This window comes from Cryptomeria japonica, chromosome 9 (genome assembly GCF_030272615.1).
Source record: "Cryptomeria japonica chromosome 9, Sugi_1.0, whole genome shotgun sequence".
NCBI classification, from domain to species: Eukaryota; Viridiplantae; Streptophyta; class Pinopsida; order Cupressales; family Cupressaceae; genus Cryptomeria; species Cryptomeria japonica.
The window spans coordinates 530,878,410-530,893,212 of record NC_081413.1 but is presented as its reverse complement, the minus strand read 5'-3'; the positions used below and the strand labels follow the sequence as shown (position 1 = coordinate 530,893,212).

Here is a 14,803-nt window from a genome sequence, read left to right as displayed (position 1 = left end):
TCTCCATTTTTATAGAAGGAAATAGATTCTTATGGATATTGAAAGTGGAAAGATGTAGGGAAAATTGAAATGGGGCATTTACATCTTGTCAAATTGGATGGATGTCGATCATTCACTTATAAAGAGGTAAGAGTTATGACTGACAACTTTCAGTGAGAGATTGGAAAAGGAGGATATGGACCTGTTTTCCTTGGTTGTCTTCAAGGCAAGGATGTGGGCATCAAAATCTTGTCTAATAAATCACTTCAGGGTGCCAGGAAGTTTTCCACAGAGGTATAGCCAAGGATTCATTAATACCCATTTTTACATTTAAAACTTAATATCTATAATTTAAATTGTTGCAAGATATGTTCAAATCACACATTTTGTCTTTCTAAAAGTCATTTACCATTGCAGGTAGATACTCTCTCCAAGTTACACCATAAGAATCTAGTAAAATTCATGGGGTACTCCATAGAGGAGCAAAAGTTGGTTCTTATATATGAATACATGACTAATGGAGACCTACGACATTGTCTTGATGATATACTTCACAACCTTGCTAGCTTGGATAACTCATTCCCATGTATATAATTTAATCAAAGGCCTGCATTGCTTGGTTAGTTAGATACTTATGGCAACTAACAAGCTCAGTACTAATTTTGCAAATGATCATGGGGTCTAATTATTGTTTATTTTTTTAGTAGGACTGTAATATTTGCATGCAGCTTGCAAGCCATGTTGAGACATGGACCGGCTAGGACTTGAACCTAGGACCTTCCATATGTTGCTAGAGTGCTCTACCACTGAGCAATTGGCCTCTCTTGGACCAGTCCATCGTTGGTCTGAGTCTAGCTTATTTCCAACACCAACACCCCCCCTTAAGCCACACCTCTCATGTGCTTGGGGCTCCTAGCCCGGACCTGGCTCTGATACCATGTTGAGACATGGACCAGCTAGGACTCGAACCTAGGACATTCCATATGTTACTGGAGTGCTCTACCACTGAGCTACTGGCCCCTCTTGGACCAGTCCATCGTCGACCTGGGTGTGGCTTATTTCCAACACTAATAGGTTGGGCAATTATTCATAGAGACATAAAGAGCTCCAATATTCTACTGAACAATCACATGGAAGTGAAAATAACAGATTTTGGGCTGTCAAAAATGGGACCTTTGGATGGAGCTACACATATATCTACGCGTGTAATTACCCCTGGATATTTAGATCCTGAGTAAATACACTTTCCTTTTCTTTATTGATATTGAATTCAATTATATGTATTTAAGGGTCCTTTTTCCTTCAATGTCTTACAATCCATCAATTCAAGCCATTTTTTATCCTTCAACCTCTTACAATTCGTCAATTCAAGTATGATATAAAGAAACCTGGGCGTATCCTATTTATCTTACAACCAGTCACCCTTAAAAAAGGAATCAACCAGATAGGTGTCCTAGATTTTATACTAAGCTAATCTAATCAAGTCACTTTTGCCTTGGACAATTGAAAGAATAGTTCAAAGGCTTTCTTCAAAAAGAGTTATTTATGGTTTGAATAAAAGAGGAGTTAGAGAATTTCTTACGAAAGTATCAATTATTTGAAAATTTCTCATAAAAAGGTTGAAGTACTTAAAGGCTTCCTTCAAAAGGGTCATTTATTTGCTCTAACTTTATTATTTATTTAGTTCTACATGAATGTCATACAAATTTTAGAAGCATTGTGGATCCACCTTGAAAAGACAAGTCTTTGATCTCTTCCAACCAAACACAATATCAATCTGACTTGCTATTTTTTTAGTAGGAAGAAACCAACGAATATGTGTTTTGTTTAGTAGGAAGAGACCAAAGACTTATCTAAATTTATTTTTAAAAAGTACTAGTCTCACATTATTAATAATTTATTATTTTAGAAAACATTTATAGACAAAATATTTTGTTTTGTTTTCACTTTATTTTTTAATATAAAAAATCAATACCAATAATATTTTAGATTCACTTTTGACAACTAGATTGTTTAATATAATTTCCATTCAATTTTTTAATAAAAAATATTAAAAAGTGTACAAAATTAACATATAATTATTTCCATCTGGGCCTATGCCCTCCTAAGCAATTTGTGGTTATGGAAACCTCATACTTTGATTCTCCCCCAACTGCTACTATCTTGCTTCACCTGGCTTTATCAAGAAGAAGTGTCTGTGTATCCAAAATGCTGCTAAAATCCCCTCCTGACTTGGTTCCAAGCTGCTACCCCCACCCATGACATGGTTGTTGAAAGCCTTTGTGTCCTAAAGTAATTTCTGACCACCTCCACTGCAGACAAAAAAAGGATACTCAAAAAACTTTTTCCACTAGCAAAAATTCCAAGACCCACATAACCATCCAGAAGGTTGTCATTGATGTAGAGGTGGATGCGGTTGAAGAAGATAACAAAAGTGGGAGTGCCAACCATAGACTCTCTAATAGGCTAGTTGGATGTATAGTTGGCAAAAAGGAAGGCAAGAAACTAGTGGATTATGAAGAAAAATCGAAGGAAGATGATGTTGCTGATGATGGCGATGTTGTTGAGGGTGACATGGGGGAGGAGGAAAGTTCAGCTACGTCCACAAGTGATAGTTCCACACACACTAATAGTTCCAAAACTAAATCAACGGACCTAACTCGGGAAGTTATTCTAGAGGAAGAAGACACTCACCAAGGGGGAGTGTGGACCGTACTTGTGTTGCCTGCGAGACTATCGTGATGGAATTGGAGGCCCTGAAGAAGAAAGTGTTGGAGACATGGAGAATAAGATTCTTAGTATATCTAGTTTCAGCTTGCGTATGATGCTTAGCTTGACCACCTCTCTGTGCCTGATGCAAAAATAAGTATTAGGAAAGGATGATGAAGAAAAAGGGAGTTGTAAGGATCTTTTTAAGTTCCTCACTAATGACTGGAGCAATGCACATGGCTGGTTTTAGATTTTTAAGTTTTTTGTTATATTAAGTTGTTAAGACTCTCTTTAGACTCTTAGTGTACAAGACATCACTCTAATTATGCTGCTTTTAATATCAAAAACATTTAATTCTATCTTTATGGTTGAATTTTTCCAAATTCAAGTGAAAATTTTGGTGAGAGAAAAATGTATGGGGCGAGGGTCTTCATTATCTTTCTCCATGTAAATTCCCAATCTATTGTGTATTAGTGTACAGAGTTACGACATAAGAGTTTGACATGTCTACTACATTAGGAAAATATGAAGACTTTGATATGTTGTTTTTTTACTTTCTCATTATCAATCTCGTGGTTTTAACTTGTCTGTTGACTTTAGTCAATAGTCACTAAATTCATGTTCTTTAATGAAATGTTGAGCAGTGTATAATGTGTTGGAATATGAAGTCAATTAGGACTTTGCTTCCATATGTGTCCTACAAGTTATCTATAAGGAAACTCAGGTGCAGAAACAACTTCCTACACTAATCTCTAAAGGAAAGTATTGTGCAAATTCTTTTAAATCCTTACAATTTCAGATTCGTTAACTACTTTAACAAAGATATTGCAGCCATATACCATGCATACAGAAAATAGAGAATGACACAATGATTTACCCTGGGGAAAACCTTTCGGTAAAAAACCCCAGCACTCCAAAACCTGCACAATGTATTATCTTCAACACAACAGTTACAACACACTTGCAATGCAAGTTCTTTCAAGAGACAATCGACACTTAAAGACAAATCTAGTAGCACGATATCATACCAACAATACACTCTTTTCGTATCATAGTCTGTAACCCTAAAAAATGCTTATGCGCTTTCCTTTTTAGGGCAACTTCCAAAGATAGTCGTATTAGGGTTTTACCATTCTCTGAGAATCTTCACCCGTCATTGAAATCTCCTAGAAATAGCTCTTACATGTCATAGGAATCCGTCATAACCATTTCAGCCATGATCTCCTTACACACAATTCAAGATGTCGACACATCAAGTGGAGTGACACATCAACATGCCAACTAGACATGTACACTCACACTTAATTACATTATTTGCAAGAAATACATTTTACAAAACAAATAATAAGAATAGGAATTATCCAAGGTTGAGACACCTTATTCCTAACATTATCTTCAATTAGGACTTTGCTCCTGTATGTGCCACACATATAGTTGTGTAAGTCATACTTACTATATTTAGTAAGTTATCTCTAACTAGGACTCTACAACTCGGTTGTGCTGACTTAGTAAATTATTAAGTGATTTATAGGACTCTATATGTGTCAACCTTGTAGACGATTGAGAGCCACATATAGGCTTAGTCAATAATATGACTATAGTGGTGGCATTCGAAGAGTTAGAGGTAGCAAATTTGAGAACTTAATTGTTGCATTAAGTTTCTCAAATTTGTATATATATAGAGTAGCTTTTCCTCCTTTGAAAAGAGGGCCTAAATGGCTTTGAGATTGTTGTAACTCTGTAATTCCTGAGAATTAATACGAAAGACAAAATTTGCCTGTGGTTTTTTACTGGTATATTTTTACCAGGTTTTTCCAAGTAAATTTGTGTGTTATGTGCTATTGTTCTTCTTTGTGAATTTTTTGCCCTTGTTATTTTTCTCACAATTGGTATCAGAATATAGGTTATCTATGTAGAAGTTGTTTGTTTTTAGAAGTGAGCAATGGCTACAAATAGTGTTACCAAATTTGAGGTACATAAGTTTGATGGTTCAAATTTTTCTCTATGGAAGCTTAAGATTCAAGCTTTGTTGGTGAAGGATGGATGTGACAGAGCTCTTAAAGGAGTATCATCAAAACCTGTAAATATGAGCACAGGAGATTGGAATACCATGGATAGCATGGCTAGAGCAACAATCCAGTTATCTCTAGGAGATTCAGTCATGTTCAATGTTGCAGAGGAGAAATCTGCTCATGACTTATGGTATAAGCTTGCAAAGCTGTATGAGACGAAGTCAGTAGCAAACAAAATTCTTCTAAGGAGACACTTGTATCATTTGAGGATGCGTGACAATTCATCTGTCATAGATCATCTGAATGATTTCAACACACTGACAAGCAAATTTGCTTCAGTGGGTGTGAAAATCGATGAAGAAGATAAGGCAACAATATTACTTTGTTCCTTGCCAAATAGTTGGGATCAGTTGGTTATGGCTCTCAGTAATTTTGCACTAAGTGGGAAGCTAGTCTTTGAGGATGTGTGACTGCTTTAATCTCTAAAGATTCAAGGTGAAAGACATCTCAAGGATATTCTTCTAATGAAGCCCTTGTTGCAAGAGGCAGAACTCAGGAAAGAGCAAATACTAAGCATGGACAAACCAGGTTCAAATCAAAGGGGTGAAAAAAGGGTGAAATGATGGAACTATGGCAAGAATGGACATGTCAATAAGGATTGCAGGCTGACAAAAGCAACCAAGGAGAATCCTAGTACACCTTCTTCTAAGGCAAACACTATTGAAGTTTATACACCATTGGAAGATGGAGAGGTATTAACTGCTAATTTGAGAAGTTCTTTACTTCATGTTTGGATTCTTGATTTTGGTGCTTCCTTTCATATTACACCACACAGAGACTAGTTTACTTCTTATCGGTCTTGTGATGGTGGTATGGTCTACATGGGAAATGAAAACCCATGTGAAGCTGTTGGTGAAGGAGAGGTAAGAATCAAGATGTTTGATGGAGTAGTTAGAAATATTCAACATGTTAGGCATGTACCTGGTTTAAAGAAAAAATTACTTTCACTTGGAGTGTTTGATGAACAAGGTTATAGATTCAGTGGTGAAAATAGTTGTCTCAAGGTAACAAAGAGAGTTTTGGTTGTGCTAAAGGGAGAGAAGGTTGGCAATCTCTATAGGTTAGTTGGACAAACTAACATTGGAGAGGTTGTTGTGGTGTCTTATGTATAGATGGACTCGTTATCAACCTGGCATCAAAGGCTAGGCCATATGAGTGAACGAGCTCTCAAGGTATTGCTAGATAAAAATCTTCTCCTAGGTGCAAAATCTAAAGATTTGAGTTTTTGTGAACATTGTTTGTTTGGAAAACATAATAGACTAAGTTTTTCTAGAAGTACTACCAGAAGCAAGATGTATTAAATCTAATTCATTCAAATACTTGGGAAGCTCATGTAAGGGCTTTCAACTCAATCCTAGGATGACAAATGTCAACATGAGATGGCTTGAGAGGAAAGGGAAGAAGCATTAAATGCTTGAGATAACATGAAGGTTACCATGGGAGGGTTTGGTTAGGCTTGAGTTAGTGAATAAAGCTTTTATCCAATAGTCTAAGACGCTTGCCCACACATTTTTTCCCATGAAATTCAAATGAATTTGGAAATATTTAATTCTTTAAAGATATTACATGTTATCTTATACACTTTTCTATATTTGTAATAAGAACTTGAATGTAAATAATTATTAAACAATCTACTAGTCAAAAGTAAATATAAAATATTATTACTATTATTTTCTATGTATTACTAAAATAATTCAAAATAAAATTTGTTTGTTTATAAAAGTTTTTTAAAATGTTAAATTATTAAACAATTCAAAGAGATAATCATCACATTCCTAATTCTATTAGAATATTCAAACAAATCATATAATCATCACTCATAAGAGGCAAGACCAAATGAACAAGCACATTATACACATTATGGGAGTTTGGTACAATTTTAACAAAAAAATTATATACCTTAGTGTCACTCAATCATGATGCATGAAAAAGAACAATAGGTACACCATATTGATATATATGTTATTAAACCCTTTACAAAAAAATCCATACAATCAACATGCATAAGACTCAATGTCACTCAATCCTAAATGCATAAATGAGCAAACTAGGAACACCATAATTTTTTGATAAAACCTTAGAACACAACTCAATGGCATGTTATGCACCATAGTGAGTGTCCTTGAACTATGATTCATTGACATATGCACCATTAGATCCTTCATACATAATTCATCCAATCATCATGCACAATGGGAAATATTGCATGAATAAGTGCACTATACACATTATAAAAGTTTGATGTAACCTTGATTCAAAATCCATACAAATCAATGACTTATATGCCTTTAAAATGTTCAAACAAAACTCATATACCTCAAGAACATGTATGTCGTTTTACCCTTCACACAAAATCCATATGGTCATGATGCATAAGAGTTAATGTCACCAGATCATGATAAATGAATAGGCATACTCGAAACACCCTAGTACATTGATGTAATCATTAAGCAAAACTCATAGGAAGAATCCAGCTAAGTACCCCATCTCTTCGGGCTAACTTCAAAGCTCATAGGAAGAATCTAGCTAAGCACCCCATCCTTCATAAAGGGTTGCTTGTGTTAATTGACAGACATTTTCGAGCCCTTTCTGCCCCTTCTTCTTACATCCCCACTTCTTCGGATGATAATACTAGCGATGGGGAGTCTGAGGATGAGGATGAGGAATCCAGTTTGGATTCATATGATGAGACTTTCTCTCCTCCTAAAAAAGCTAAAATTGAGAACACTCCTAAAGCTAAACCTATGTTGAGCAACGGTAAGAAGGATTCAAAGCAGGTTGTTATCTCCTCCTCTTCTACCTCTGCTAGTAATGAGGACTCAAATTCTGGTGGCCATAGGTGGAATTCTGAGGATAATGTGATCAACAAGAGAATTAGCCCAGTGCCTAGGAGTAAGAATTTTGAAATTCCCCCCTCGTCTCTTCATAAGGAGACCATTAATATTATTGGGGTTGCAGTTCAGAAGGACCTTCAAGCCAAGAGTGTTGAGCCTAATGATAAAAGGGATGACTATGAGGATATCCTCGGTCTGGCATGAGACCATGCTATTGACACTTTCAACCTTTTTAAATGGCTCTTCCATGAAATCAAGGAGGTTAAACTTAACTAGAGGGCTCTGAGTAGTAAACTGGGAGCTTTGCCCACTTCTACTTGTCAGGATATACAGAGTGCTGACGGTTAGTGGACTGAGGATGAGAAAAGATCTATTATGAATTGTATCAATAGATTTGTTGAAGGTATTGATCATATGAAGAAAGGTTTTGAAGATAGATTCACCCATGTTGAGGAGAATTACAAGAAAATACAAGAAAATTCAGGCCACCCTCATGACCATTATGTCCAATAGCCATAGAATTGTCAAGCACACAACTGATGCTATGAATATCATGGTGAATAATCTTGGCAGTGTTGAATAGGACAAGATGCTGATGAATTTGGATGATGATAAAGACAAGACTCAAGGGGATTCTGGCCCTTGTAAGCGGACTAGGGGGAATTTGAAAAAGAAAGCTACTACCCAAAGTGTGGACTATAAGGAGGCGAGGTTTGTTGCTGATAATGAGTCTTCTGGAGGCCGAGGTCGCTGAGATGCTTAAGAGCCTTATGTAGTTTATGTTCTCTATTTCTCTGGTTCTGTCTCTTTCTTGTTGCTGTTTTGTGGGTCATTGCTAGTTTTTTGTTGCCCAACTGGGCTTTTATTGGTTCTTTGGCTACCATATGTATTGTTCTATCTTCTGCAACCTATTTTGTTTTAGATTTTGTTTTGATGTGTTGATTCTAAACCTTTTAGAATCTTCTATGTAAAGGGTTTTAGGGGCCCTTCAAAACCTATTTTTGCCTTAATCCAAAAGTAATCCCCTTGATTTCTAACCTCATTAACATTTCTTCCAATTTTAAATTCCTCACACTTTCCCGTCCACATGTGACTACACCTCATAAATGACTCACATGCACAAGTCATTTTCCCACTTCCACCTCACCTTTTGACTTACATGCACAAGTTATTTGGTCCCCACACATGTGTGAGATGTGTTCTTCCCAACACACTTTCCCTTTTTCTCCATTTGGCATCTCCCTCCTCTTACTCCTCTTCCACTTTGCCATTTTTGTGAGCACACCTTTCCCTCTTCTCCATGACAAGTAATCTTAATTCCTTCACCTTGTGACACATGTCACATGGCTATGAGCTCAATCCAACTCACATCCTCTCCTTCAATCTCAACCCTCCATGCCATTTTCAATCTTAGTCGTTAATTCCTCTACCAAAAATATATAAATTGGACTCTCCTCCCTTCATAAATCCATCACTTGTTATCATACCATCATTATGCTAAAATTGTCATTTAAATTCGTTCCTTATTATGCTATTTGTGAGCAATCCACATACAACAATAATCAAAGAGCAAATCAAGTGGAGTTGGGTGCATTCACTTTTAGTTCTTCACTCCAAGGCGTGATGAATGTATATGCTTATGTTTGCATTTAATTTTTATGTTTAAGCACTTGTTTAGCATCCTATTTTCATTGTCTTTAGTACCTTAACATAAAATTCTTATAAACAAGTACATATAGATAATGTCATCAATCCTAATGCACAAGAACACTTGGGCACTAAACAATTATTAGATGCATATTAAACATGCAAATTTTGCATATCTAGTAAAAATTGGTGTTGCATTTCTAGTAGACCCTTCACAAAAAGTCTAATAAATTTTTCAATTGTGTACATACATACATATATATACTCCAAGAATTCACAATTATTAAAATATTCCATTTCTACATTACCTTACTGCTAAATACACACCAAAGAATTTAATTACATTGTGATTGCAACCCCAATAATTTTTTTAAATAAAAACTATTTAAAAAAATTCAAATAGTAATAAAACAAAAAATAATTTTATTTTCATCCCTTTTAACACATCCATGCATACATACATACATACACACATGATCCATGATCCATGCATCCATACAACCATACACATGCATACATACATATACATGTGTAATGGAGGAAAAATGTTGAATGATAGATCAAGAAGGAAACTACCCTTTCCCTCAAAGAGAGATGAGATTTTTGCTATTGATTACCATTCAAGAAATTTTAACCATGTTACATTAGGAAAAAGAGAGGATAATTCACTAGATTCAATCTCTCCATATGAAGATGGTAGATTGAATTCTGAATGAATTGGGAATGTTAAGTTGATCCCCTCTTTCTTGTTTGAAATGGAAAGGAAATTGATTGAGTTATGTAGTGCAAAAGTGACAAAGAACTGATTATAACTTGAGATCAGAATATGGGATGAAGTTGTGCACTTGGATCTGGCAGTAAAATGTCGAGACGAAGTTGCCTTGCAAATTTTAGGGAAAGTCACCCAGACTATGGCGGGAATGTACATGGTGCTCCGAAAAATTCGTGAAATGAAAAGGGTTTTTCCACCTCTATAAATGAAGTCTGAATCTGAAAGTACACCTGCAACCTACATAGGAAAAGAGACTAAATTGTAAATCACCTCAAGGGAGGTTGTAGTAGCAATGTTGATAGAAATTCTTGTGTGGAATTGAATGTTGGAATCAATCTCCTCTTCAATGGTTGAATCATTGACTTGAATGCAACACCAAGCCTTGAAGGGAGACTTGAGAATGCTCAATGCTGGGAAAGAATTCTTGAATGCTCTTGAATGCTTGATTGCTTGTGCACACTCCAATCTTATCCCACTTAAACTTATGCAAATGAGAGGACGAATGCCCCTTAAATACATGTTAGTGGATTTGAATTTCATCACGAGCTGACATCAAGGGAATTTCTGCCCGAGGCACAACCAACAATGCAACCCTAGGAAGGGTCCTGCCCCAAAATAGGGCAGGGATAAGGGCACCACGCCCCTGTCCAAGGGGGGACAGTGGCGTCATGCCCCTGTCCTACCTCTTTCTCCAAGGAAGAGGGTGGATGGGGTGATGCAGAGGCCAAGGAAGAAGTTGTTTCTGTAGATTGAGTAATCTCTGATCTCCGATCAGGCTAGAGGATTCGAACTTGCATGCATGAGGACCCTAATGTAGTAAAAAATTGCTAGGGTCACAATTTTATGACACTACAACATGTATGATGCATGTATGCATTCATTCATACATGCATCTATACATACCTACTACATACCGTTTCTGCAGACTGAGTAATCTCTGATCTCCAATCAGGCTAGAGGATTTGAACTCGCATGCATGAGGACCCTAATGCAATCAAAAATTGCTAGGGTCACAATTTTATGACACTACATGTATGATGCATGCATGCATGCATACATACATATATGCATATGTACCCATGCATGCATTCATTCATACATGCATCCATACATACCTACTACATACATACTAGTTGTAATGCATGCTTCACACAAAATGAACGACATTTATAGAATAAAATTCCATATATGTATGCGTGCACAAATACATATATTCATACACCAATGAATGCATTCATTAATACACTCATACATTCATTCATTCATACATGCATACATGGATGCATCCATACATACTAGTTGTGATGCATGCTTCACACAAAATGCATGACATTTGTAGAATAAAATTCTATATATGTATGCATGCACAGATACATGCATACACATACATGTATACATACATTCATACATCGATACATGCATGCATACATATATACATACATCCATGCATATGCATACATAGATGCATGATCCATGCACATAAATACATACACACATGATCCATGCATACATCCATACAGATACATACATGCATGCGTACATACATACATACATGGATACATGCATGCATCTAGTCATACATTCATTAATGCATGCATGCATACATACATCCAAACATACATATACATGTATACATACACACATGCATACATGCACGCATGCATGCTTACATTCATACACGTACATACATACTATACACACAAGCACATGTATACATGGATACATGCAAACATACATGTATGCATGTACATACATCCATGCATCCATTCATACGCATGCATACATTATATATGTGTGTGTGTATTATATACATACTACATACGTACATACATATGCATACACATATACAAACACATACATACATGATCCATGCATACATCCATTCATACATTCATTAATGCATGCATGCATACATACATCCAAACATACATATACATGTATACATACATATATACATACATGCACGCATGCATTCTTACATTCATACACATACATACATACTACACACACACACACACACACACACACACACACACACACACACACACACACACACACACACACACATGTATACATGGATACATGCAAGCATACATGTATGCATGTACATACATCCATGCATCCATTCATACACATACATACATTATATATGTGTGTGTGTTATATACACATGCATACACATACACATATACAAACACATGCATACATACATACATGATCCATGCATACATGCATACATTCATTTATACATTCATTCTTACATTTATTAATCTATGCATGCATACATCCATACATTCATTCATCCATACATCCATTCATACATATGTCCATACACATACATACATACATATACATGTATATATACATCCATACATGGATGTAAGGATGCACACATGCATACATACATGCATCCATCCATTCATCAATCCATGCATACATTCATTCTTACATTTATTAATCTATGCATGCATACATCCACACATCCATGCATCCATACATTCATCCATTCATATACACATACATAAATATACATCCATACATGGATACATGCATGCACACATGCATACATACATCCATACACATACATATGCATGCATGCATGATCCATCCATGCATACTTCCATACACATGCATAAATACATAAATGGATACATGCATGCATTCACTCATCCATGCATACATACATCCATCCATACATGCATAGATATATTCATACATACATACATATGTATATATACATCCATACATGGATACATGCATGCATATACATACATGATCCATGCATGCATACATACATCCATAAATGGATACATGCATGCACACATACATACGAGCATGCATGGATGTATACATATTTTTCATGCATGCAACATCCATGCATGCATACATCCATCCATATATGCATACATCTATTCATGCATACATGCATCCATCCATTCATACATATATATTCATGCATACATCCATACACATACATACATGCATACTTGTATACATGATCATACATACATATATACATCCATGCATACATGATCATACATCATGTGTGCATGCATAAATGGATACATATATGCATCTATTCATACATCCATACACATGCACACATGCATCCATCCATTCACACACACACACACACACACACACACACACACACACACACACACACACACACACATATATATATATTCATGCATTCATACATCCATGCATACATCCATACACATACATACATGCATACATGATCATACATACATATATACATACATGCATACATGCATACATAATCATACATACATATATACATCCATGCATACATGATCATACATCATGTGTGCATGCATGCATCCATATCCATAAATGGATACATACATGTTGGCATGCATGCATGGATGTATACATACATGCATACATACATCCATCCATATATACATACATCTATTCATACATTCACGCATACATCCATACACATCCATACATGCATCCATCCATTCATACATACATATATTCATGTATACATACAACCATGCATACATCCATACACATATGCATACATGCATACATATACATGTATATATACATCTATACATGGCTACATCCATGCATACATACATACATACATACATACATACATCCATACATGGATATATGCGTATACATGCATGCATACATAATACATGGATGCATATATGTATGCATCCATCCATACATTCATTCATGCATACATCCATCCATCCATTCATTAATCCATGCATACATTCATTCTTACATTTATTAATCTATGCATGCATCCATACATCCATCCATTCATTCATACATACATACATGGATACATGCATGCACACATGCATACATGCATCCATACATACATATGCATGCATGCATGCGTGATCCATCCATGCATACTTCCATACACATACATACATACATACATACATAAATGGATACATTCATTCATACATGCATACATACATTCATGCATACATGCATACATACATCCATGCATACATCCACATATGCATGTATTTATTCATACATACACACATGCATGGATTCATTCATACATACATCCATACACATACATACATACACACATACATATGCATGCATGCATGATCCATCCATGTATTCTTCCATGGACATACATACATACATACATAAATGGATACATTCATTCATACATGCATACATTCATTCATACATGCATACATTCATGCATACATCCATGCATACATCCACATATGCATGTATTTATTCATACATGGATACATCCATAAATACCTACTACATACATATATACATACATACATACATAAATGGATACATTCATTCATACATACATACATTCATGCATGCATGCATACATACATCCATGCATACATCGACATATGCATGTATTTATTCATACATACATGCATGGATTCATTCATACATGGATACATCCATAAATACCTACTACATACATAATTGATGCATGCTTCACACAAAACGAATGGTACTAGTAGAATAAAATTCCATATATGTCATTCAACCTTAACCCACACCATCTATGCCACATTCCACAAAGTCAATGCCACACAACCATGATGCACAAACAAACATACCAAGCATGGCAAATGAATTTGACATAACCTCCAAACAAGGCCCATACAACCCAATGACAAAAATACCCAAATGACATAACCTCCAAACAAAGCCCATATGTCATTCAACCTTAACCCACACCATTCATTCATACATGCATACATGGATACATCCATGCATACCTACTACATACATAATGCATGCATACA

At 35.7% G+C, this 14,803-nt stretch overlaps 1 non-coding gene across 1 annotated transcript; it reads right to left on the bottom strand.

Annotated features, from left to right (window-relative positions):
* Positions 1–927: 927 nt before the first annotated feature.
* TRNAV-AAC (transfer RNA valine (anticodon AAC)) lies at positions 928–999 on the bottom strand. The gene has a single exon. It is a non-coding gene; the product is annotated as a tRNA-Val (tRNA).
* Positions 1,000–14,803: the final 13,804 nt, after the last annotated feature.